We start from the raw sequence: 25,593 nt of genomic DNA, 5'->3' as shown, positions 1-25,593 counted from the left end.
AAATTTTACATATTCTGGCATTGGCAGTTCCAGGGGAAAGTAAGGCTTGACAGGAAAGATAGTTTAAACTTAAAATAAATGTTAGTTAAACTAAACTATAAACCCTACACAGCAATCAATCTTGTTCTTTTCCTTCCAGCATCTGGAAGGAATAAGTATCAGTATCTTTCTAAATACATTATAATTTACACTTTCTTGACACTGAATACATTTTTGTTTTTAAACGATTTATTTTCCTTAGTTACTGCTTAACTTCACATTCATTCAAGTATTCAAACATTAATTTAGCTTTACCCTGGCTCTCCACCATGTGTGGTGTCAAACGAGAATATTCGTGTTTTAGTATTATAACACTTCCCCTAACCAAAATGATTTGTTAGAATTCAACGACCAAATAGACACACCTTACTCGACATTCTACAACTCAATGAGCTACTTTAACATTCTTAAAAATTCAAGTGTAGGTGGAGAACCCTACAAAACACATTCATTCTAACTTCCCCCTCATTCATCTTTAAACATGCAGGCTTTCGCTCTAAAGCATGACTTTATCTACAGTTTAATACTTAAATTTTGAATTCATTCCTTTTGAGCATTTTACTTTTTAGCAACTAAATTTTATGCTTCTAGACTATAATTACATAACATTCAAGTATTTACGTACATTTACAAAATTTTAATACATATGATTTTTACAATTTACCATAAAATGAATAAGAGAAATAAATTTTTACTTTACTCATTCTTCGCCAAGCTGGCGGCACGGAAACTAAAATTCTTATTAATACAAGAATACGAAGTTATTTCTTTCTTCGTCCAAATTTTGGCTTTAACATAACAGATTTAGTCTTTCGAACCAACAGAAAATGCTTGTTCTTAGCTTTTATACTTAAAGAAAATAAAACTTTCGCCTTAGCTAAATAAAGTAAAACAAAACTAAGTCTCAACCGAGACGTATTGACTTTCGTCAAAACATAGAACTTCGTACTTATGCATAACATTTTGGAACAAAAGAGAAAAAAATTTTATAGAAGATTTTAACTTATCTTTGAGTTTTCGATGCTTGAAACTCCGTCATTCTTTTGTGGCAATATTGTTCCCAAGTTAGAGGTTTCATGGACGTCAATCTTCTCCTTACTGACCTCCGAGTGTCTTCCACATTAGTTTTTCTTTTGCGTCCTCTGCATGCTGGCCTCTTGGCGGAGTAATCGTCTGGTTGTCGTTTCCGTTTTTCCATGGGACGGCTGGTCTTGACGTCCCTACGGCCTGGAGTCCTTCTTGAATTTCTTCTGTTCCTGGTATTTTTGTTCCATCCTGTTGCCGTTTCAGTTTCCAGAACGGCGGCCTTGCTGGCACCCTGACTCTCTGGCCCTGGGCGCGTTCTCCTTGATGTATAATTTCTCCTGCGAATCCGTTGTAAGTGGTGTTTTGCTCTTTACCACGGTTTCTTTACGCGGTGCATCTGTATTCTTGTTCTTCTTAAATGCTGGAGTTTGAAAGTTTTTCTTTTTTCTTTTTGGTACCCGTCGTCCGGGTTGTAGAAGGGCTAGGTCTCTCTTCAGTTCTCTGTTTCTTGGGTGGTGGAATAGTTGTTATCTCTGGACCTTCTACTTCGTTTAGACTTGAGTCCTGCAAGAAACTTTTAAGGATTTCAAAATCATTTAGATTATAGTATTTTTTCACCTGGTCGGGACTTGCTTTACAGATCTCCCCTCTCTCGTTCTTAAGATATAATACGACACCTTTGATTTCCTGAATTACATAGGAGCCTTCAATTTTGGAGCTAGCTTTGCCGTAAAATTGTCTGGGGCACTTGATAAAGAAAATTTCCGCTTCAATACTTTATCCCCAACTTTAAAATCTGCTTCACGGCGTTTTCTATCACATAATATGTTTTTTCCTTATTTCTTACCGTATCCGAGCTTTAAGCGCCTGATCAATCAGTTTTTGCACATCTTTCTGTTTAAACTCTTGCTCTCTTTGTTGCACAAAGAATAATTTGTCTAAAGGCGAAATTAACTTTCTGCCTAAAAATAATTCTTCTGGGGTTTTTCCCGTAGTATCGTGGATTTGCCGTTCTTAAAGCAATAAGCTAATTCATTTATGTAGCCATCCCAGCGCTTGTGATGTGTGCTCAAGTAACTGCGAATTATTTTTACTATGTTTTTATTCACTCTTTCTGCTATGTTTGCCTGTGGTCTATACGAAACCCATTTTGATATGGCGTATGCCAAGTCCATTGCATATGTTTTCCAATATTTGACTAAATTGTTTACCGTTATCGCTAATGACTTTTATCGGTGCACCGTATTTTAAAATGTATCTGTGTAAGAATGCATCTGCGACTGTTTTGGCTGACGCGCGTTTAAGTGGAACAATTTCTGTCCATTTTGAAAAATGATCTACTATACTAAAAGAAAACGATTTTTATTTAACTCGCTCTGGGGGAAGGGACCAAGAAGATCTATGCCTAAAATTTCATTCGGAAATGTAGCGCGAATGCTATTTAAGTACCCGGCCGGGCTGTAATTAATATCATTTATTAACTGACAATTGATTGCAGGACCTGACATACGCCGTTTCTATTTTGTATAATTGCGGGAAATATACCACCTCGCGTACCCCTTTTTAAAGTCTTTCTGACCCCTAAATGACCCGCTGTTTTCGCGTCGTGTAAATCCTTCAAAATGCTTAATCGAAGCGAGGCTGGAATGACTGGTTTTATACTCAAGATTTCGTTTGTTGTTTTCGTATAAAATAATAAATTATCTATTATTTCATAGTTTTCTGCTCTATTTCTTATCGCATCGATATCTGTGTGCTCAAGCTTTCGGAGTCTTTCAAATATGCATAGATATTTCCATATTCAGGATCAGCTTTCAGTTCAGTAATAATCGTATCTCTAGAATCTAAAATTTTGAAGTCAACACAGCGCATTTAAGTTCATTTCCTTCATCGTCCAGTTTTATACGAGAAAGTGCGTCAGGTACATTGTTTTCCTTACCCGGTTTATATTTTATTGTGATATTATATTCTTGGAGTTTTAAAGCCCATCTTATTAACCTGGGCGTTAGGTTTTTCCCCCGAGTAGAGTCTACCAACAGCCGCCTGATCCGAAAAGACTGTTACTGGCGATTTGCCGAAATAAACTCGAAATTTGTGTACAGCCATTAATACGGCTAATGTTTGTCTTTCTGTAGCTGTATAAATTCCTTTGTGTCTGATTCAATGTTTTACTAAAAATGCCAGAGGATGGTTATTTTGCATAAGAACCGCACCCAGCGCATAGTCTGACGCAGCTCGCTGCAATTTCCAGGTTTTCGTCCCCCTCCGGGAATTTTAAAACAGGGGCATTGATGAGCGCTTCTTTTAATCTTTCAAATGCTGTGTTTGCTTCCGCCGTCCACGTAAATTTACCTTTCTTTCTTTTGATTACTAAGAGTGGTTCAACAATATTAGCGAAATCTTTTATGAAAGACGGATAGTAAGACATAACCCAAGGAAAGAAGAAAGTTTCTTGGCGGTGTTGGGCGGTGGGAAATTCTTGATAGCTTTTATTTTTGAATCTTGCGTTTCTATACCCTTTTTGCGAAATTTTATAACCGAGATATTTAAGTTCTTTAGTTGCGAACTTGCATTTTGAGGCGTTAATTGTAAGACCTGCCTCTTTTAATAATTTAAAAACTTGTTCTAGATCATTAATGTGTTGTTCCAACGTGCTACTCGTTATAATTATATCATCTAGATAAATTAAAGTTGATTTTCCTAGGACAGCTTTAGAACAATGTCCATGAGCTCTCTGGAATGTTGATGGGGCCCCACACAACCCAAAAGGCATGCGTAAAAATGCATAAGTGCCCGATTTTGTTATAAACGCGGTTTTATGTATATCTTCGGGTCTCATTGCTATTGTGATAGTAGCCAGACGTTAAGTCCAAAGTAGACATATAGCTTGTCGATTTGATCTGTCTAATGATCTCGTCTTTTACCGGCAAAGGGTAAATTGGAAATTTGGTAATACTATTTAGTTTTCTGTAATCAATAGCAAACCTCCAAGCCCTTTTATCCGAAGGAGGAAACTCATTCTTTTTCCTACATACTACGACTGGACTCGCGTACTCACTATTTATGGGCGTTATTATTTTATGTCTTTAACATCTCCTGAATATGTTCTTCGATGATTACGTCTTTTTGTTTGTCAGTACCGATAAGGTTTAGTCCTACAAGGTTTTTTCGGCATTTAATTGAATCTTGTGCGTAACTATTTGGCAGTTTCCTGGTTTTTCTGAAAATAAATGAGAAAAATTACTCACCACTTGCTGTATTGCTTTCCTTTCATGGTCATTCAGATGGCTAAGGTACAATTGCGGTGTCTCACAGGTTCCACCACCCTCTGGTCCATCTCCAACACCACGGAACTATCTTGAAAATTTAATTCGGCCCTCGCGGCCCTCAAAAACTCCATACCTAAAATAAGAGAATGTTGCAGATCTTTCCCCACAAAAATTAATACTTTGAGACTTTCCTCTTTTACCTGTAAGTTTAATGATAATTGTCCCGATGCAGTGATATGTTTTTCCTTGCGCCGCTATAATTTCCGTATTTTTGGTTTTAAATAATCGTACCCTATAAAAATTCTTTTTGAAGAAATTTTCACTCATAAAATTTCCTTCTGCTCCTGTATCGATGAGGGCTTCTACTGGTACATCGCCAACCAGGACTTGTATAATTGGTAGCTGTGAGTTTTTTTACGATGACCGTATTTAAATGTCTATTTGAGGGTTTTTTTAAAACTTCCGGGGTCTGGACCCTCCCTTTCATAGGCCCCTTCTACTCGTTTAAAGCTTTCCTTTCAATCTGTGTCTTTCTGGGTACGCGGATGTTTATTTTCAAATTTTCTTTTTGGGCCTTGACCTTCGAGTTTCGATGCGTTAGCTTGATAGCTCTTTCCCCCATAACAGCGATTTCCATTTCTGGTTTCCTCATTTGAAGATTTCCTTCGGGTACTTTGAGAATACGTTGCCCCTCTCGCTTTTTCCACTATTCTGCGATTTTGAAACTTCACCGCCAATTCGAAGAGTTCCTGCAATGTGCTTGGGTTTCTAATTTCAAAGTAGTCTTGAAAATCGGGTAACAATCTTGGTAATATTATTTCAATAATCTCTCCGCATCGGGTTTCTTTCCATACAGCATATCCGTTAGCTTGATTTTTCGTAGAATAAAGTCCGTCAATTCTGCTATATCCCGTTGATAGAAACTATATAGTTCGGCTTCCAGCCGTGTGCGATCTTTCACTATGTGGAAGGCCTTTACTAACGATTTTTTGAAATTTTCAAATATATATGTCTGGCTTCCAAATTCCCCTAATACAAATTTGCCTATATTTTTCCACCATAGCGCGGCCTGTCCTCTTAGTGCTGATGTGGCGATGGCAACTTTTTGTCTTTCAGGAACAGGGTAGAGCTGAAAGTGGGTTTTCTAGACCTTCTAGAAATACCGCCAGCAAATTTTTTCCGTCGAAATGGACGTTTGGCTTGATTGACGCTCTTAAAGTCTGGACCAGGTATCCAAATCCTTCTAACTGGCTTGTCATTTCTTGGTGTTGTCCAGCGGTTTCCATCCAATTTTCGGCCATTTCAGTTCGATAAGTGTTCGGGCGCCAATGTAGCGTTGCGCGCCTCCAACTTGCACGCAACCAAGAGGTGACTGTGAAAACTGGATAAAATAGTCTTGTGAAGTCTTGTGAGTCTTGTGAAGGGTTTAAGTCCCTTTTTATTCAACGTAAAAATTACAATTGCGTGCTCTTGACGCTCACAGACTGCGCCAACTCGGCGGTCAAGATAAAAATAATAACCTGAAAAGAAACTAAAGACAAGACTCTAACTACGAGGCTCTCTAAAAATAACTAACTCACCGCGTTTTACAATACCGCTGCTAATTCCGCAGACTTGAAGCTCACTTGAACGATTAACACTACTTCCCGCCAAACACATAGGCCGAAACGCGGGGTTCTTCAATTTCTCGCTAACTACCTCCGCGCTCGTGAAGTAAGAATATCACACACCGAACTCGTTTTCCTTCCTATTTAAATCATAATACTTTCGGAGATAATTTGAATCCTTGTGCGTTCTACTCAAATTTACATATTCTGGCATTGGCAGTTCCAGGGGAAAGTAAGGCTTGACAGGAAAGATAGTTTAAACTTAAAATAAATGTTAGTTAAACTAAATATAAACCCTACACAGCAATCAATCTTGTTCTTTTCCTTCCAGCATCTGGAAGGAATAAGTATCAGTATCTTTCTAAATACATTATAATTTACACTTTCTTGACACTGAATACATTTTTGTTTTTAAACGATTTATTTTCCTTAGTTACTGCTTACTTCACATTCATTCAAGTATTCAAACATTAATTTAGCTTTACCCTGGCTCTCCACCATGTGTGGTGTCAAACGAGAATATTCGTGTTTTAGTATTATAACACTTCCCCTAACCAAAATGATTTGTTAGAATTCAACGACCAAATAGACACACCTTACTCGACATTCTACAACTCAATGAGCTACTTTAACATTCTTAAAAATTCAAGTGTAGGTGGAGAACCCTACAAAACACATTCATTCTAACTTCCCCCTCATTCATCTTTAAACATGCAGGCTTTCGCTCTAAAGCATGACTTTATCTACAGTTTAATACTTAAATTTTGAATTCATTCCTTTTGAGCATTTTACTTTTAGCAACTAAAATTTTATGCTTCTAGACTAAATTACATAACATTCAAGTATTTACGTACATTTACAAAATTTTAATACATATGATTTTTACAATTTACCATAAAATGAATAAGAGAAATAAATTTTTACTTTACTCATTCTTCGCCAAGCTGGCGGCACGGAAACTAAAATTCTTATTAATACAAGAATACGAAGTTATTTCTTTCTTCGGCCAAATTTTGGCTTTAACATAACAGATTTAGTCTTTCGACCAACAGAAAATGCTTGTTCTTAGCTTTTATACTTAAAGAAAATAAAACTTTCGCCTTAGCTAAATAAAGTAAAACAAAACTAAGTCTCAACCGAGACGTATTGACTTTCGTCAAAACATAGAACTTCGTACTTATGCATAACATTTTGGAACAAAAGAGAAAAAAATTTTATAGAAGATTTTAACTTATCTTTGAGTTTTCGATGCTTGAAACTCCGTCATTCTTTTGTGGCAATATTGTTCCCAAGTTAGAGGTTTCATGGACGTCAATCTTCTCCTTACTGACCTCCGAGTGTCTTCCACATTAGTTTTTCTTTTGCGTCCTCTGCATGCTGGCCTCTTGGCGGAGTAATCGTCTGGTTGTCGTTTCCGTTTTTCCATGGGACGGCTGGTCTTGACGTCCTCCGGCCTGGAGTCCTTCTTGAATTTCTTCTGTTCCTGGTATTTTTGTTCCTCCTGTTGCCGTTTCAGTTTCCAGAACGGCGGCCTTGCTGGCACCTGACTCTCTGGCCCTGGGCGCGTTCTCCTTGATGTATAATTTCTCCTGCGATCCGTTGTAAGTGGTGTTTTGCTCTTTACCACGGTTTCTTTACGCGGTGCATCTGTATTCTTGTTCTTCTTAAATGCTGGAGTTTGAAAGTTTTTCTTTTTTCTTTTTGGTACCGTCGTCCGGGTTGTAGAAGGGCTAGGTCTCTCTTCAGTTCTCTGTTTCTTGGGTGGTGGAATAGTTGTTATCTCTGGACCTTCTACTTCGTTTAGACTTGAGTCCTGCAAGAAACTTTTAAGGATTTCAAAATCATTTAGATTATAGTATTTTTTCACCTGGTCGGGACTTGCTTTACAGATCTCCCCTCTCTCGTTCTTAAGATATAATACGACACCTTTGATTTCCTGAATTACATAGGAGCCTTCAAATTTTGGAGCTAGCTTTGCCGTAAAATTGTCTGGGGCACTTGATAAAGAAAATTTCCGCTTCAATACTTTATCCCCAACTTTAAAATCTGCTTCACGGCGTTTTCTATCATAATATGTTTTTTCCTTATTTCTTACCGTATCCGAGCTTTTAAGCGCCTGATCAATCAGTTTTTGCACATCTTTCTGTTTAAACTCTTGCTCTCTTTGTTGCACAAAGAATAATTTGTCTAAAGGCGAAATTAACTTTCTGCCTAAAAATAATTCTTCTGGGGTTTTTCCCGTAGTATCGTGATTTGCCGTTCTTAAAGCATAAGCTAATTCATTTATGTAGCCATCCCAGCGCTTGTGATGTGTGCTCAAGTAACTGCGAATTATTTTTACTATGTTTTTATTCACTCTTTCTGCTATGTTTGCCTGTGGTCTATACGAAACCATTTTGATATGGCGTATGCCAAGTCCATTGCATATGTTTTCCAATATTTGACTAAATTGTTTACCGTTATCGCTAATGACTTTTATCGGTGCACCGTATTTTAAAATGTATCTGTGTAAGAATGCATCTGCGACTGTTTTGGCTGACGCGCGTTTAAGTGGAACAATTTCTGTCCATTTTGAAAAATGATCTACTATTACTAAAAGAAAACGATTTTTATTTAACTCGCTCTGGGGGAAGGGACCAAGAAGATCTATGCCTAAAATTTCATTCGGAAATGTAGCGCGAATGCTATTTAAGTACCCGGCCGGGCTGTAATTAATATCATTTATTAACTGACATTGATTGCAGGACCTGACATACGCCGTTACTATTTTGTATAATTGCGGGAAATATACCACCTCGCGTACCCTTTTTAAAGTCTTTCTGACCCCTAAATGACCCGCTGTTTTCGCGTCGTGTAAATCCTTCAAAATGCTTAATCGAAGCGAGGCTGGAATGACTGGTTTATACTCAAGATTTTCGTTTGTTGTTTTCGTATAAAATAATAAATTATCTATTATTTCATAGTTTTCTGCTCTATTTCTTATCGCATCGATATCTGTGTGCTCAAAGCTTTCGGAGTCTTTCAAATATGCATAGATATTTCCATATTCAGGATCAGCTTTCAGTTCAGTAATAATCGTATCTCTAGAATCTAAAATTTTTGAAGTCAACACAGCGCATTTAAGTTCATTTCCTTCATCGTCCAGTTTTATACGAGAAAGTGCGTCAGGTACATTGTTTTCCTTACCCGGTTTATATTTTATTGTGATATTATATTCTTGGAGTTTTAAAGCCCATCTTATTAACCTGGGCGTTAGGTTTTTCCCCGAGTAGAGTCTACCAACAGCCGCCTGATCCGAAAAGACTGTTACTGGCGATTTGCCGAAATAAACTCGAAATTTGTGTACAGCCATTAATACGGCTAATGTTTGTCTTTCTGTAGCTGTATAATTCCTTTGTGTCTGATTCAATGTTTTACTAAAAATGCCAGAGGATGGTTATTTTGCATAAGAACCGCACCCAGCGCATAGTCTGACGCAGCTGCTGCAATTTCCAGGTTTTCGTCCCCCTCCGGGAATTTTAAAACAGGGGCATTGATGAGCGCTTCTTTTAATCTTTCAAATGCTGTGTTTGCTTCCGCCGTCCACGTAAATTTACCTTTCTTTCTTTTGATTACTAAGAGTGGTTCAACAATATTAGCGAAATCTTTTATGAAAGACGGATAGTAAGAACATAACCCAAGGAAAGAAGAAAGTTTCTTGGCGGTGTTGGGCGGTGGGAAATTCTTGATAGCTTTTATTTTTGAATCTTGCGTTTCTATACCCTTTTGCGAAATTTTATAACCGAGATATTTAAGTTCTTTAGTTGCGAACTTGCATTTTGAGGCGTTAATTGTAAGACCTGCCTCTTTTAATAATTTAAAAACTTGTTCTAGATCATTAATGTGTTGTTCCAACGTGCTACTCGTTATAATTATATCATCTAGATAAATTAAAGTTGATTTTCCTAGGACAGGCTTTAGAACAATGTCCATAGCTCTCTGGAATGTTGATGGGGCCCCACACAACCCAAAAGGCATGCGTAAAAATGCATAAGTGCCCGATTTTGTTATAAACGCGGTTTTATGTATATCTTCGGGTCTCATTGCTATTTGATAGTAGCCAGACGTTAAGTCCAAAGTAGACATATAGCTTGTCGATTTGATCTGTCTAATGATCTCGTCTTTTACCGGCAAAGGGTAAATTGGAAATTTGGTAATACTATTTAGTTTTATGTAATCAATAGCAAACCTCCAAGCCCTTTTATCCGAAGGAGGAAACTCATTCTTTTTCCTACATACTACGACTGGACTCGCGTACTCACTATTTATGGGCGTTATTATTTTATTCTTTAACATCTCCTGAATATGTTCTTCGATGATTACGTCTTTTTGTTTGTCATACCGATAAGGTTTAGTCCTACAAGGTTTTTCGGCATTTAATTGAATCTTGTGCGTAACTATTTGGCAGTTTCCTGGTTTTTCTGAAAATAAATGAGAAAAATTACTCACCACTTGCTGTATTGCTTTCCTTTCATGGTCATTCAGATGGCTAAGGTACAATTGCGGTGTCTCCACAGGTTCCACCACCCTCTGGTCCATCTCCAACACCACGGAACTATCTTGAAAATTTAATTCGGCCCTCGCGGCCCTCAAAAACTCCATACCTAAAATAAGAGAATGTTGCAGATCTTTCCCCACAAAAATTAATACTTTGAGACTTTCCTCTTTTACCTGTAAGTTTAATGATAATTTCCCGATGCAGTGATATGTTTTTCCTTGCGCCGCTATAATTTCCGTATTTTTGGTTTTAAATAATCGTACCCTATAAAAATTCTTTTTGAAGAAATTTTCACTCATAAAATTTCCTTCTGCTCCTGTATCGATGAGGGCTTCTACTGGTACATCGCCAACCAGGACTTGTATAATTGGTAGCTGTGAGTTTTTTACGATGACCGTATTTAAATGTCTATTTGAGGGTTTTTTTAAAACTTCCGGGGTCTGGACCCTCCCTTTCACAGGCCCCTCTACTCGTTTAAAGCTTTCCTTTCAATCTGTGTCTTCTGGGTACGCGGATGTTTATTTTCAAATTTTCTTTTTGGGCCTTGACCTTCGAGTTTCGATGCGTTAGCTTGATAGCTCTTTCCCCCATAACAGCGATTTCCATTTCTGGTTTCCTCATTTGAAGATTTCCTTCGGGTACTTTGAGAATACGTTGCCCCTCTCGCTTTTTCCACTATTCTGCGATTTTGAAACTTCACCGCCAATTCGAAGAGTTCCTGCAATGTGCTTGGGTTTCTAATTTCAAAGTAGTCTTGAAAATCGGGTAACAATCTTGGTAATATTATTTCAATAATCTCCGCATCGGGTTTCTTTCCATACAGCATATCCGTTAGCTTGATTTTTCGTAGAATAAAGTCCGTCAATTCTGCTATATCCCGTTGATAGAAACTATATAGTTCGGCTTCCAGCCGTGTGCGATCTTTCACTATGTGGAAGGCCTTTACTAACGATTTTTTGAAATTTTCAAATATATATGTCTGGCTTCCAAATTCCCCTAATACAAATTTGCCTATATTTTTCCACCATAGCGCGGCCTGTCCTCTTAGTGCTGATGTGGCGATGGCAACTTTTTGTCTTTCAGGAACAGGGTAGAGCTGAAAGTGGTTTTCTAGACCTTCTAGAAATACCGCCAGCAAATTTTTTCCGTCGAAATGGACGTTTGGCTTGATTGACGCTCTTAAAGTCTGGACCAGGTATCCAAATCCTTCTAACTGGCTTGTCATTTCTTGGTGTTGTCCAGCGGTTTCCATCCAATTTTCGGCCATTTCAGTTCGATAAGTGTTCGGGCGCCAATGTAGCGTTGCGCGCCTCCAACTTGCACGCAACCAAGAGGTGACTGTGAAAACTGGATAAAATAGTCTTGTGAAGTCTTGTGAGTCTTGTGAAGGGTTTAAGTCCCTTTTTATTCAACGTAAAAATTACAATTGCGTGCTCTTGACGCTCACAGACTGCGCCAACTCGGCGGTCAAATAAAAATAATAACCTGAAAAGAAACTAAAGACAAGACTCTAACTACGAGGCTCTCTAAAATAACTAACTCACCGCGTTTTACAATACCGCTGCTAATTCCGCAGACTTGAAGCTCACTTGAACGATTAACACTACTTCCCGCCAAACACATAGGCCGAAACGCGGGGTTCTTCAATTTCTCGCTAACTACCTCCGCGCTCGTGAAGTAAGAATATCACACACCGAACTCGTTTCCTTCCTATTTAAATCATAATACTTTCGGAGATAATTTGAATCCTTGTGCGTTCTACTCAAATTTACATATTCTGGCATTGGCAGTTCCAGGGGAAAGTAAGGCTTGACAGGAAAGATAGTTTAAACTTAAAATAAATGTTAGTTAAACTAAATATAAACCCTACACAGCAATCAATCTTGTTCTTTTCCTTCCAGCATCTGGAAGGAATAAGTATCAGTATCTTTCTAAATACATTATAATTTACACTTTCTTGACACTGAATACATTTTTGTTTTTAAACGATTTATTTTCCTTAGTTACTGCTTACTTCACATTCATTCAAGTATTCAAACATTAATTTAGCTTTACCCTGGCTCTCCACCATGTGTGGTGTCAAACGAGAATATTCGTGTTTTAGTATTATAACACTTCCCCTAACCAAAATGATTTGTTAGAATTCAACGACCAAATAGACACACCTTACTCGACATTCTACAACTCAATGAGCTACTTTAACATTCTTAAAAATTCAAGTGTAGGTGGAGAACCCTACAAAACACATTCATTCTAACTTCCCCCTCATTCATCTTTAAACATGCAGGCTTTCGCTCTAAAGCATGACTTTATCTACAGTTTAATACTTAAATTTTGAATTCATTCCTTTTGAGCATTTTACTTTTAGCAACTAAAATTTTATGCTTCTAGACTAAATTACATAACATTCAAGTATTTACGTACATTTACAAAATTTTAATACATATGATTTTTACAATTTACCATAAAATGAATAAGAGAAATAAATTTTTACTTTACTCATTCTTCGCCAAGCTGGCGGCACGGAAACTAAAATTCTTATTAATACAAGAATACGAAGTTATTTCTTTCTTCGGCCAAATTTTGGCTTTAACATAACAGATTTAGTCTTTCGACCAACAGAAAATGCTTGTTCTTAGCTTTTATACTTAAAGAAAATAAAACTTTCGCCTTAGCTAAATAAAGTAAAACAAAACTAAGTCTCAACCGAGACGTATTGACTTTCGTCAAAACATAGAACTTCGTACTTATGCATAACATTTTGGAACAAAAGAGAAAAAAATTTTATAGAAGATTTTAACTTATCTTTGAGTTTTCGATGCTTGAAACTCCGTCATTCTTTTGTGGCAATATTGTTCCCAAGTTAGAGGTTTCATGGACGTCAATCTTCTCCTTACTGACCTCCGAGTGTCTTCCACATTAGTTTTTCTTTTGCGTCCTCTGCATGCTGGCCTCTTGGCGGAGTAATCGTCTGGTTGTCGTTTCCGTTTTTCCATGGGACGGCTGGTCTTGACGTCCTCCGGCCTGGAGTCCTTCTTGAATTTCTTCTGTTCCTGGTATTTTTGTTCCTCCTGTTGCCGTTTCAGTTTCCAGAACGGCGGCCTTGCTGGCACCTGACTCTCTGGCCCTGGGCGCGTTCTCCTTGATGTATAATTTCTCCTGCGATCCGTTGTAAGTGGTGTTTTGCTCTTTACCACGGTTTCTTTACGCGGTGCATCTGTATTCTTGTTCTTCTTAAATGCTGGAGTTTGAAAGTTTTTCTTTTTTCTTTTTGGTACCGTCGTCCGGGTTGTAGAAGGGCTAGGTCTCTCTTCAGTTCTCTGTTTCTTGGGTGGTGGAATAGTTGTTATCTCTGGACCTTCTACTTCGTTTAGACTTGAGTCCTGCAAGAAACTTTTAAGGATTTCAAAATCATTTAGATTATAGTATTTTTTCACCTGGTCGGGACTTGCTTTACAGATCTCCCCTCTCTCGTTCTTAAGATATAATACGACACCTTTGATTTCCTGAATTACATAGGAGCCTTCAAATTTTGGAGCTAGCTTTGCCGTAAAATTGTCTGGGGCACTTGATAAAGAAAATTTCCGCTTCAATACTTTATCCCCAACTTTAAAATCTGCTTCACGGCGTTTTCTATCATAATATGTTTTTTCCTTATTTCTTACCGTATCCGAGCTTTTAAGCGCCTGATCAATCAGTTTTTGCACATCTTTCTGTTTAAACTCTTGCTCTCTTTGTTGCACAAAGAATAATTTGTCTAAAGGCGAAATTAACTTTCTGCCTAAAAATAATTCTTCTGGGGTTTTTCCCGTAGTATCGTGATTTGCCGTTCTTAAAGCATAAGCTAATTCATTTATGTAGCCATCCCAGCGCTTGTGATGTGTGCTCAAGTAACTGCGAATTATTTTTACTATGTTTTTATTCACTCTTTCTGCTATGTTTGCCTGTGGTCTATACGAAACCATTTTGATATGGCGTATGCCAAGTCCATTGCATATGTTTTCCAATATTTGACTAAATTGTTTACCGTTATCGCTAATGACTTTTATCGGTGCACCGTATTTTAAAATGTATCTGTGTAAGAATGCATCTGCGACTGTTTTGGCTGACGCGCGTTTAAGTGGAACAATTTCTGTCCATTTTGAAAAATGATCTACTATTACTAAAAGAAAACGATTTTTATTTAACTCGCTCTGGGGGAAGGGACCAAGAAGATCTATGCCTAAAATTTCATTCGGAAATGTAGCGCGAATGCTATTTAAGTACCCGGCCGGGCTGTAATTAATATCATTTATTAACTGACATTGATTGCAGGACCTGACATACGCCGTTACTATTTTGTATAATTGCGGGAAATATACCACCTCGCGTACCCTTTTTAAAGTCTTTCTGACCCCTAAATGACCCGCTGTTTTCGCGTCGTGTAAATCCTTCAAAATGCTTAATCGAAGCGAGGCTGGAATGACTGGTTTATACTCAAGATTTTCGTTTGTTGTTTTCGTATAAAATAATAAATTATCTATTATTTCATAGTTTTCTGCTCTATTTCTTATCGCATCGATATCTGTGTGCTCAAAGCTTTCGGAGTCTTTCAAATATGCATAGATATTTCCATATTCAGGATCAGCTTTCAGTTCAGTAATAATCGTATCTCTAGAATCTAAAATTTTTGAAGTCAACACAGCGCATTTAAGTTCATTTCCTTCATCGTCCAGTTTTATACGAGAAAGTGCGTCAGGTACATTGTTTTCCTTACCCGGTTTATATTTTATTGTGATATTATATTCTTGGAGTTTTAAAGCCCATCTTATTAACCTGGGCGTTAGGTTTTTCCCCGAGTAGAGTCTACCAACAGCCGCATGATCCGAAAAGACTGTTACTGGCGATTTGCCGAAATAAACTCGAAATTTGTGTACAGCCATTAATACGGCTAATGTTTGTCTTTCTGTAGCTGTATAATTCCTTTGTGTCTGATTCAATGTTTTACTAAAATATGCCAGGGGATGGCTATTTTGCATAAGAACCGCACCTACGGCATAGTCTGACGCATCTGCTGCAATTTCCAGGTTTTCGTCCCCCTCCGGGAATTTTAAAACAGGGGCATTGATGAGCGCTTCTTTTAATCTTTCAAATGCTGTGTTTGCTTCCGCCGTCCACGTAAATTTACCTTTCTGTAAATTGTAAATTGTTCATTAAATTAAAAAAAAAAAAAAATATCAGATCTTGTTTAATTTTACCTTATTTATTTCAAAGCATCGCGTAGTATCAATCTTATTTAACTTTACTTTGTTTTTACGCAAAATTAAGTTAATTAAGTTAAAAAATTTTGTGCTTAGAGTTTTTATCAAAGTAAAGATGTTTGTACAAGAATTACGCGTGAAAAAAATGCGCGAAATGCAGTAAAAAGTGCTTTAATGAGATATATTAAATCCTATTTGGAAAAAACTGTGGCTTTCATAATCTCATCACTATACAACGTATCACATTTAATAATTAAAAAGAGTTATGTGATACAAACGCCATAGGTTTCAATGTTAAAGTAAACCAGATCGTCCCTACTCTTTCTTGCCGACATGTCGGTGACGCACGCCCCGCCCATTGGGCTAGTCTATTTCTTATAAGGTCCATGGATAATGCGTGATGACGTCACGAACAGGATGCGACGCGTCCGGGGTTGATGACATAGCAACCCCGCGTGTTCTTCCGTAAATCCCCCTCTCTGTACGCCACACAGTCCCAGCGCCTCAGCGCCTCATAGCGCAGAACCGGCCTATTATACCTACTTAAGTCCGTTATTACTTCTAAGAGAGGGGTATGAGGAATATTTTTCAGAAGTACAATGTCCAAAACTTCGCCGTTTCCGTTAGCACCAAATCTTGTTGGAGAAGCGGGAGCAGCAAAATTGAGGTCGTTGCTAATTAAATAGTTATGTAAAGTGTTTCCATTGCTGTTAGATATTCTAGAATTCTAGGCCCTGTGCTTTGCGTTCAAGTCCCCTGCGATGATAGTCGGGAAGTTGGTGGAGGTTAAGATATTTAGGTCAGTATTAGTCATCAGATTATTAGGAGAATTGTAAATAGAAATAAATAGGTAGGCTTTATTTAAAGCAGTATAAATGATAGCTGAAGTAAATTCGAACAGACTATTGTGAGGAAGATCATATTCAGTATGCTTTATGTGATTTTTAATGATAATTGCAGTACCACCCCATCTACTTCGGGTTCTGTCTTTCCTTATAACATTATAGCCGTTAATTTTAAATCTATCGCAAGCTTTAAGGTGAGTTTCACCTATCATCATTACATCAATGTTGTACTTATCCAGGTAATCTTTAATTTCATGATATTGTTTTATTACACCATTCGCATTGAAATAGGAAATTTTTAAAAAGCTATTGGTAGCTGAAATCATCGCGTTTATATTGCTATGAGGTCTAAAAGTCGTAGTCTAAAGAAGTGAAATATTCAGTTGCGGCCATTCCGACCTCGAGTTTACCCATGATGTTTTTTTGCTTTTTTTTTTTTTTTTTTTTTTTCTTTGTTAATTATTTTCACGCTTTTTAAAATTCTGTAAAGAATTTTTTCGCTTTTAATAGTTGGGTTTTTTATCCACGCAAAAAATGAAACTTCTTTAGTTTCGCTTTCTTGTTTATTTTTGTTTTCCTTTTGGGTTGTCCAAAACCTCGGTTGATTTTTAGTATTTTCGTTTTCCAGGGAGGGTAGGAAAATCTTCTTTATTTAATTGAAATTATTCCTGGTCCTGATTTTTCTCGTTTTGATTGCTCTTATTGAAGACTCTTTTGGGTACGTTATCCGGATGGTATTTACATTCCTTTGAGTTGCTCGGGTGGCAATCGCCGCACAGATCGCAGAGCCCTGGTAGTTCGTCCTTGTTCATCTTTACAGGTGTAAGTTTCGTGCGGTTCGGCGCATTTAAGGCACCTAGGTTTGTAATGACATAGATCTCGAGTGCGTCCGTATCTCTGGCACCTGTGGCATTGCACAGGGCCAGGTCTGGATTTGTAAGCACGGACTATGACGTCTAATTCACGAAGTTGCTTTATTTGGTAGATTTGGTTACCCTTTTCGTTTCTTTTGATCTCATCTACGTAGTTTAACAATTTTTCCTTCTCGGAATCTTTCGAGCTGACGTATCTTTTCTACAGGAATTTCATGTTCAGTAATTTCTTTATTAATTATTTCCACGTTTGAGTTTCTAGGCAGCTTCTTAATCACTACTCTTTGATTGGTTTTTCGGAATTAATTTTGTATGTGTGGAATCGCACACCTCGTTTGGCCAGAAACGCCGTGCTTGCGCGATAGTCATCTTTATCCCAGACTTTGATGTTGAGCGTATCTCCTGTGAAATTGCCTTTGACTTTTTTTTACTCCTAAATTTTCAATTTCCTCTTTTAACGTATCCCAGTTGGTTGTAAAATCTGAGAGAACAATTGGGGGAATATGTCCAGTGCTTTTTTTGAGGAGAGTAAATCCTGCGGACTCTGAGTTCGATTCCTGCTCCATGCTGTCATCGTCCTGTTGGTCACTGAACTTATTTTTCTGTGCGGGTAGTTCAACTTCCGATCCATTTGAATGCGTTCGTTTATACGTGATACGGGGGTTTTAAACCCGTTGCTGTAAGTAGTAATTTTCTTATTCTTAGATATAGTAGGACGCTCGATATCATTTGCATCGCTTTTTTGTGTTTGATTAGATGATTTTGCTTTTAACATAGCAACGCTTTCGTTATTATTTTCCATGATGGAACTGTTTGTTTTATTTTTATGCATGACGGCCAGATTTAAGAGTGCGTCGTAATCGTGAATGATGATGTCGTTATCGTGAATGATCCGCTATACGTTTGAGATCATTGCTAGTTTTGTTTTCAACTGAGTTGAATTTAAGGAGATCAGCAATAGCTTGCTTTTTTAGGGTTGTGTAAGAGTTAACATTGGGTGGGAGATTAGCTCTCTTTATGTGTATATTAATGCTACCGAAGGCTTGTTCGGTGGCTGAGATTTCATTATCTAAGTTTGCTGATGGCTGACACTCACTCATATTTCACGGAGGTAAAGCATAGTGAGGAAATCAAAAAGCAAAAATAGCTTACCAAAATCCAGAGCAGCAGTTTCGGCGAAATACCGGAAGGCGTACTCCAAAGAAAAGGAATAATATTCAAATGGATGCGCAACCGATGCGTTGAAAAACTCGGATCTGGACGCGATTAAAAAGGCAACCAGCTCAAAGCAAATTCCAACTCAGAATCATATTACATTCAGAAAATTTGAAATATGAACAATTTATTATACTTATTGCTATATCTATAGAGTTATAACCATTGTGACGTCAGAAGCTTAGTCCCACCCATTTACGGACGTCACATAGCTCCGCCCATGGACCTGATAAGACCTTATATATTATTCTTATAAGGTCCATGACTCCGCCTTCGCAAATTTGTTTATGCAGCGTATTCTGAACTTTTGCCATATTTTCTTAAAAAAGTTGTGCCTTTTTTTTTTTTTTTTTTAATATTTGTTCTTTGTTCGATGCCATTTTGTTCACCTTACTTTTCGTCTCACTTGGCAAAACGACACTGAAGGTTTAGAAACTGAGTTAATTTGTTGTGGACGCTATGCTGAATCAATATATGGGATAATTTAATAACTTAAATGATAATTCCAGAATGGATTAAGCATGATTTAATTCGCAATAGTGAAAGAAGACGTTACTTTGTTGTTGCGAAGCTTAGTTTCTCTAGATTGGCAACAAATCCACTATTCTGCTAAGTTTCAAATGTAAACAAATATGGTTGCTATGGTCAATCCTTTCTAAAGCAAAAAACTGTACCAAATTGAAACGTGCCAAATTGGCTATTTTAAAAACATCGTCAAGCGGTGGGCTAAAGCACATTTTCACATTTCAAGATGGCTGTCACCCCAAACAACACCGAAAATATATGTTACAAAAACAACAAAAGTACTCGCCTCATCGTCAGTATCGGATGATTACTGCACAAACATAATTTCCAAATCATGTATTTCCGTAATTGATCCTTCTTCTCCTGATCCCGGTATTAGCGAAGCCACATAAACTTCGCAAAGTAAAAATACAAAATGTCATCCGACGACTGCTGAAGAACACGCTTGCAAAAACTAGCTCTTAATATGACTCCACATTCCCTCAATGTGTTCGTATTAACGCCTCGCTACAAATCGACTCATAGCCATCCGATTGAACCTTAAATTCGATCAGATGCATATCTTTCGTACAAACTTGACATTCATGGCAAGAATAATTAAATCTTCTTTCATCCACCAATCAATCAGTTATAACCTTCTTATCCTTTCCCTCTAAATCATGAAAGAAAGAAAAAAACAAGTATTTATCTTACGTATTTATCTTACTTATTAACGTACTTCTTTGCGGAAATAACCAGAAAATGATTAATTAGAACCCGTCCCGGATCTAGGGGGGGCAAGCCGGGGTCCGTGCCCCGCGCGGCTACTTCTGAGTGCGGCAGATTCAAGAGTGACGCTGAATTGTATTTGGAACGTTGTGAAATTTTGATGCGACATTAGTACTTTTAAAGCCAGATTTAAAAACCTCTTTTAAGAATATTTAATTAATTAGTCGAAACATTTCAATGGAGCAAATAGTTTTAAAAGTAAGCTAAGTACAGCCGAACACGACTCTAAAGATCAGATCAGGGAGAGGACAATAGAGGGACTCTAGGCTTCACTGAAAAAGTGAAAGGAATCTGTCCCTCTGCCAACCCAATATGTAATTTTATTACAAAGGTACTCCCTAGACGCCTTGGTCTTTGGTCCCTGTAAGTGACGCATAGAGCAAAGAATCTATATATATTTCCCCTCAACTTCTTTGCCTAGAGTTCCTCTGTTGGCCTCTCTCCTGGAGGGAATATTCAAATGAAAAACAGAACGATTGCATAGAGGCGCCTTGTTTTTATTCCAATGCCTCTTGCGAAATAAATGGAGTAAAAACACTGTAAATTGTAACTCTTTCCTAACACCCAATACAAATTAACCTTGGACTAATGAAATAATTCAAATTAATGTACGTCGAGAATATACAACAGAAATGAAGTAAGGTATTTTGATTTTTTTTTGTAGCCAGTCAGCAACCTAGGTTTTAAAAATGGGTTTATTATTTTTGTAGTTTTTAAAGTTTTTTTTAGTTTTTTTAATCTGGAGGGTTTTTTGTTGTCTTATTTTCTTTTAATATGTCTGCTTCTAGTATTCCTCACTATATTTAGCGAGATGCAACCATTTAGTTAGCGCGCGCGTCTGCGGCGCGGCCTTAATACTGTTGAATTTAATTACGTCAATTTTTAGCTTTTCTTATTAAGCCAAGTTATACTGCATATTATTTAGGGTGCAATAAATCATGAGAGGGTCTAGGAAAAAACTCTCAGGGCAGAATATAGAACCAGAGCAAAAGATAGGACCGAATAGAGAAAACTAATTGCAGCTAAAATGAAAAATGGCTTCACGGAAAAGACGAACCGTCAGACCCTGCCGCAACTTCCGATGGTGCAGAGATTCTAAACGATATTGATATTTCTTGCAATTTGCATGCCCAAAATGCATAATCTTCATCTATCATCCTCAAACAGACTCTATTTCAGCAACTGAGAAAACAACTTTCTTCATAGACCCCAAACGAACATCTAGAGGACATGAAATTAGAATATAATGTATTTTCTCATTTAGGTGAGTGTGGGCAGCAGAAAGAAGACTTAAAATCTTTTGATTTGTCGGACCCAGGTAGTTGGCCAATCACAGAAAAAATGAACGATCAGCAACAATCTTTCTTAGCAGTTAAGCTGTATTATTAGCCGAAAAATATCCAGAAAACGTAGACCTTAGTACACTGAACGTGATGGAAGACATTTGACATCTTCATTGTGGCACAGAACATTAGCAAATAATGTAAGGCTTAAAAGATCTTGGCTTATATATTCTAAAACTAAAAATGCAATTTTTGTACACCCTGTGAGATTTACCAGAAACATGCCACTGCCGTTACATCAGCATTGTGTACTGCAGGATTCACTAATTGGAAAAAAGCTTCAGAAAGGTTAACTGAAAACGAAATATCTGAAATCCACAGCGAGTGCATGATTAAATGGAAAATTCCACTACAACAAATGAAATTGTATCAAGGCATCGATCATGACATTAAGAGATTAATTCACACAGAGAAAGAAAAATGGAGAAAGATCCTACAGATGAGTATGGATGCTATATTGTATCTTTTAACAAACTGTCTTTCCTTCCGTGGGTCTGATGAAACACCTGGCAGTCTGCTCACAAAGTGTCCTCGGCCTAGTCAACGCAATGTCTTTAATTTAATGACTCTGCTAGCCAAACATAACTCTTAAGTACCAGTTAGAATACCTAAGGAAGGGACAAAAGTATCATATTTAACAAAGATAATTCAAAATGAAATTACTGATGTAATGGCGAAAACAGTTCGCAATAGCATTTTAAATGATATTAAAGAAGCCAAATATTATACAATAATGTTCGATTGCATTCCAGATGTGTCGCATACAGACCAAATGAGCCAGGTGATTCAATACGTAAAAAAATATGTGGTGATGTGTGTGAAATAAAGGAGAGCTTTATTGATTTCATAGAAATTGGTGGAAAGACAGGAGAATGTATTTCTCAACGGATTGTGGGAAAACTGACACCTGATGGTTTGGATATTGATAATGTCGTGGTCAATCTGAGGATAACGGATCTAATATCGCCGGTACTTACCGGCCATACTAGATCTTGGAGTAATCCTGGAGTACAAGCCAGGATTATAAAAATGAATAAGCTGCCCGAATATTTGGGATGTTTGGCTCACCCTTTGAGTCTTGTCTGTGTGCATTCTGCTTCCGTCTTGCCCCGAAGCAATTAACTTATTTGGAATTATCCAGAAAATATTTAGCTTTTTTGTGGGATTCATTATTCGATGGGATATCACGAAAACATGTACAAAAACCAACTCAAAAGGAAGCAGCCAAACGAGATGGTTGGCAAAATATGTGGCTTTGAAAGCCCTTCTAACGAATGTACCAGAAGTAGTAAAATCCTTGAAAGAAATTATCTTTCAAAGTACTATATCACTATTTTAAAATTAACTATCTATCAAAGTACGAAGCAAGCTACATGCTACATGTTGTAAAAGATTTTGAGTTTATTATCAGCCTGACAATTTTGGCTAATATTCTTGGAGAAATGAATCGAATAAATTCTGAAATTCAAATGGAAGATATTATTCTTGCGCATTCCGTCGCATTAATGGAAGGTATGACTAAAACTTTGCAAAAAATTAGAGAAATTCCTTCGGAATATTGGATAGAAGGTATTAGAATTAAAGCATCAGCTGAAAAAAATTGAGGTTGAACCTATTCTGACAAATAAGTGAATTCTAAAACGCAAAAAAGGAATTTGATGAATTATGCGAGGACAAATCACGAACATTTCATCGTGTTCAGCTACTTTCTAATACAATGAAAATTGTATTTGATCGAATCTTATCAGAAATTAAAACGAGAGTAAACAGGGCTACTACACTAAATTCAAATTTCCATTTCTCAATGGTCGTGAAATATTGCATATGTCAACTCAAGAGAACAGAGCAGATCTTGCACGAAAATATGAGCGAGATCTCTAAACGCATTTGAGTTCTGTCAGGAACTTGCTGATTTTAAAGAACAAGCCCCGATGTTATTTGTCGACATAAAAAGGCTAGAACTTTTTATCTCTTGCAACAGATCTACACCTATGACTTTCAGGATGCCTTTTACAATATTTGTATTGCCCTGCGGATTTACTCTATGCTTCCAACTACATCCGCAAGCTGTGAGCGAAGCTTTAGCAAATTAAAACTTATTAAAAACTACCTGATATTATCGATGATCCAGGAGTGTTTATCAAGTCTCGCAATTCTGGCAATCAAAAATCAAACAGTACATCAAATTAATTATGATGATGCCATAGATTTATTTGCAGAACAAAAGGCTCCCAGAGTAAAATTTTAATCCCGTAATATTTTAAGAGCGTTAGCTAAGAACTTAAAATTATTATTGAAATAAGAATTATGAAAAAAACTAACCTTTTCCTTTCAGTAGTAGCCCATATTTCTGTTATGTATAGCTAATGAGAGTTAGTTACATAATTAATCAGCTCATCTATTGTCCCAACTTATGTAATCTATTGTTTGTAACTAAAGATTATTTTTATTAAGAGTGCATAATCAAGGGTATCGAAAGACGTATATAATTTTAAAGATACCATAAGGTATTCTCCATTCTTTAAGCGTAACATTTTTGCTAAAATCTTCTTTAAACATAACATTTTGCATAAGAATAACTATACAAATTGCAATTATCCATCACACAATGAATATTTCTTTTATGCGGAAGTGTCCCGTTTTTCGATTTGTATGGAAGTGTTGTGTGTCAAAATACTATCAATGCGCTGTCAAGGGAGGTTCTAAATGTAAACAAACCAAAAAAAAAAAAAAAAAAAAAAAAAACACTCCATCTGGAAATCGAAAACCGTTGCGTGAAGGAAGTTCAGGTTTTTGTGGGCGCCTGGGTAGGAAACCCTTGAATAATAGATGTGAAATTGTGAAATGCATAAGGTGGGAGAGTTGAAGAATGGCATAAGTTTCCTTTTCATTTTTTTTTGTTTGTTTTTTGTTTTTTGTAGAAGAGTCCTGAGATACAAGTCGATTCTGGAAAGTAGAGTAGGCAATGGCAGCGATACTGTAGGATCATACTTCCGGAGAGTGACTGTCGGAGAAGCATGCAGGCAGCAGTGGCGGCGGGTGGAGGCTGAATGAATTGAAGCAAGGCCAACTTATACTCAAGGCCTGCCAGTGTGAAAATATTTTTTTGTGTTTTCGGTTGTCTGCGTGATATTCCTATTAACCGCAAGATGGCGCTATAATTCTACTTTGCGATGTTTACAAAAATCGGAAAAGTACCAAAAACGAATTCTGTCTTGTTATATGCAAAGTTTAAAAACAATTAATCCATGGTAGTCAGAAATTGTTGATTTCTTATTAGTAAAAATATTTTAATTAGAAGGAAAGCATGGAATTTTAAGCTATCTCACTTTTTTTTTCACACATAAATATCAGCTATTTGATTTCGATTTTAATTCCTGCTTTCATCTAGACATGCGCTAATCTGAATTTTGCGCATTACAACTATTTATTCTAATTTAAAGGTAATTCAAAGTATACACCTTATTTTTTAATTATTTTGTAGGGTTTATATTTATTTTAACTAACATTTATTTTAAGCTATCTTTCCTGTCAAGCCTTACTTACCCCTGGAATTACCAATGCCAGAGTATGTAAATTTTAGTAGAACGCGCAAAGTATTCAAATTTTTAGCAGAAGTAATTTTGAGTTAAATAGAAGGGAAACGAGTTTGTAGGTGTGCTTTGTTGATTCACGAGCGTGAAGGTTGCTAGGTAGAAATTTAAGAACCGCGCATTTCGGCCTGTGAGCCTACTTTTGCAGTTAGTTGAATCTTTCAACTTCTTATTAAGAAAGTTTGCTGAAATCTCAGCTGTATCTTAGAACGCGGTTAAGTTAGTCACGTTTATAGAGCCTCGTAGGTAGTGACTTGTTATTTATTCATTTTTAGTTGTACTTTCTTATTTTTATTTAACCGCCGGGTCGGCGTAGTTTGTGAGCGTCAAGTGAACTCATCTGTAACTTCTAAAGTGGAATAAAAAGGGAGTTAAACCCTTCTTAAGAGTTCGTGTAATTCCAGTTCATAGCAGTCACTACTATTGTTGCGGGCAAGTTGGGGCCACGCAACATCACATTGGCGCCCGAACACTTTTTCGAACTGTAATGGCCGAAAACTGGATGGAAACTCCTGTACAAGTCCAACAACAAGAAATGGCGACCCAATTAGAAGGATTTGGATACCTGGTCCAGACGATGAGAGCATCAATCAAGCCAAACGTCAATTTCGACGGAAAAAATTCGGTGGCGATATTCTTAGAAGGTCTCGAAAATCATTTCCAGCTATACTCTGTGCCTGAAAGACAGAAAGTTGCCATTGCCACGTCTGCACT

The sequence above is a fragment of the Stegodyphus dumicola genome, chromosome 9, assembly GCF_044657685.1.
Source record: "Stegodyphus dumicola isolate Sdum_Otavi_A_Nest chromosome 9, ASM4465768v1".
NCBI lineage: Eukaryota > Metazoa > Arthropoda > Arachnida > Araneae > Eresidae > Stegodyphus > Stegodyphus dumicola.
Note: the sequence above shows the minus strand (reverse complement) of the source record.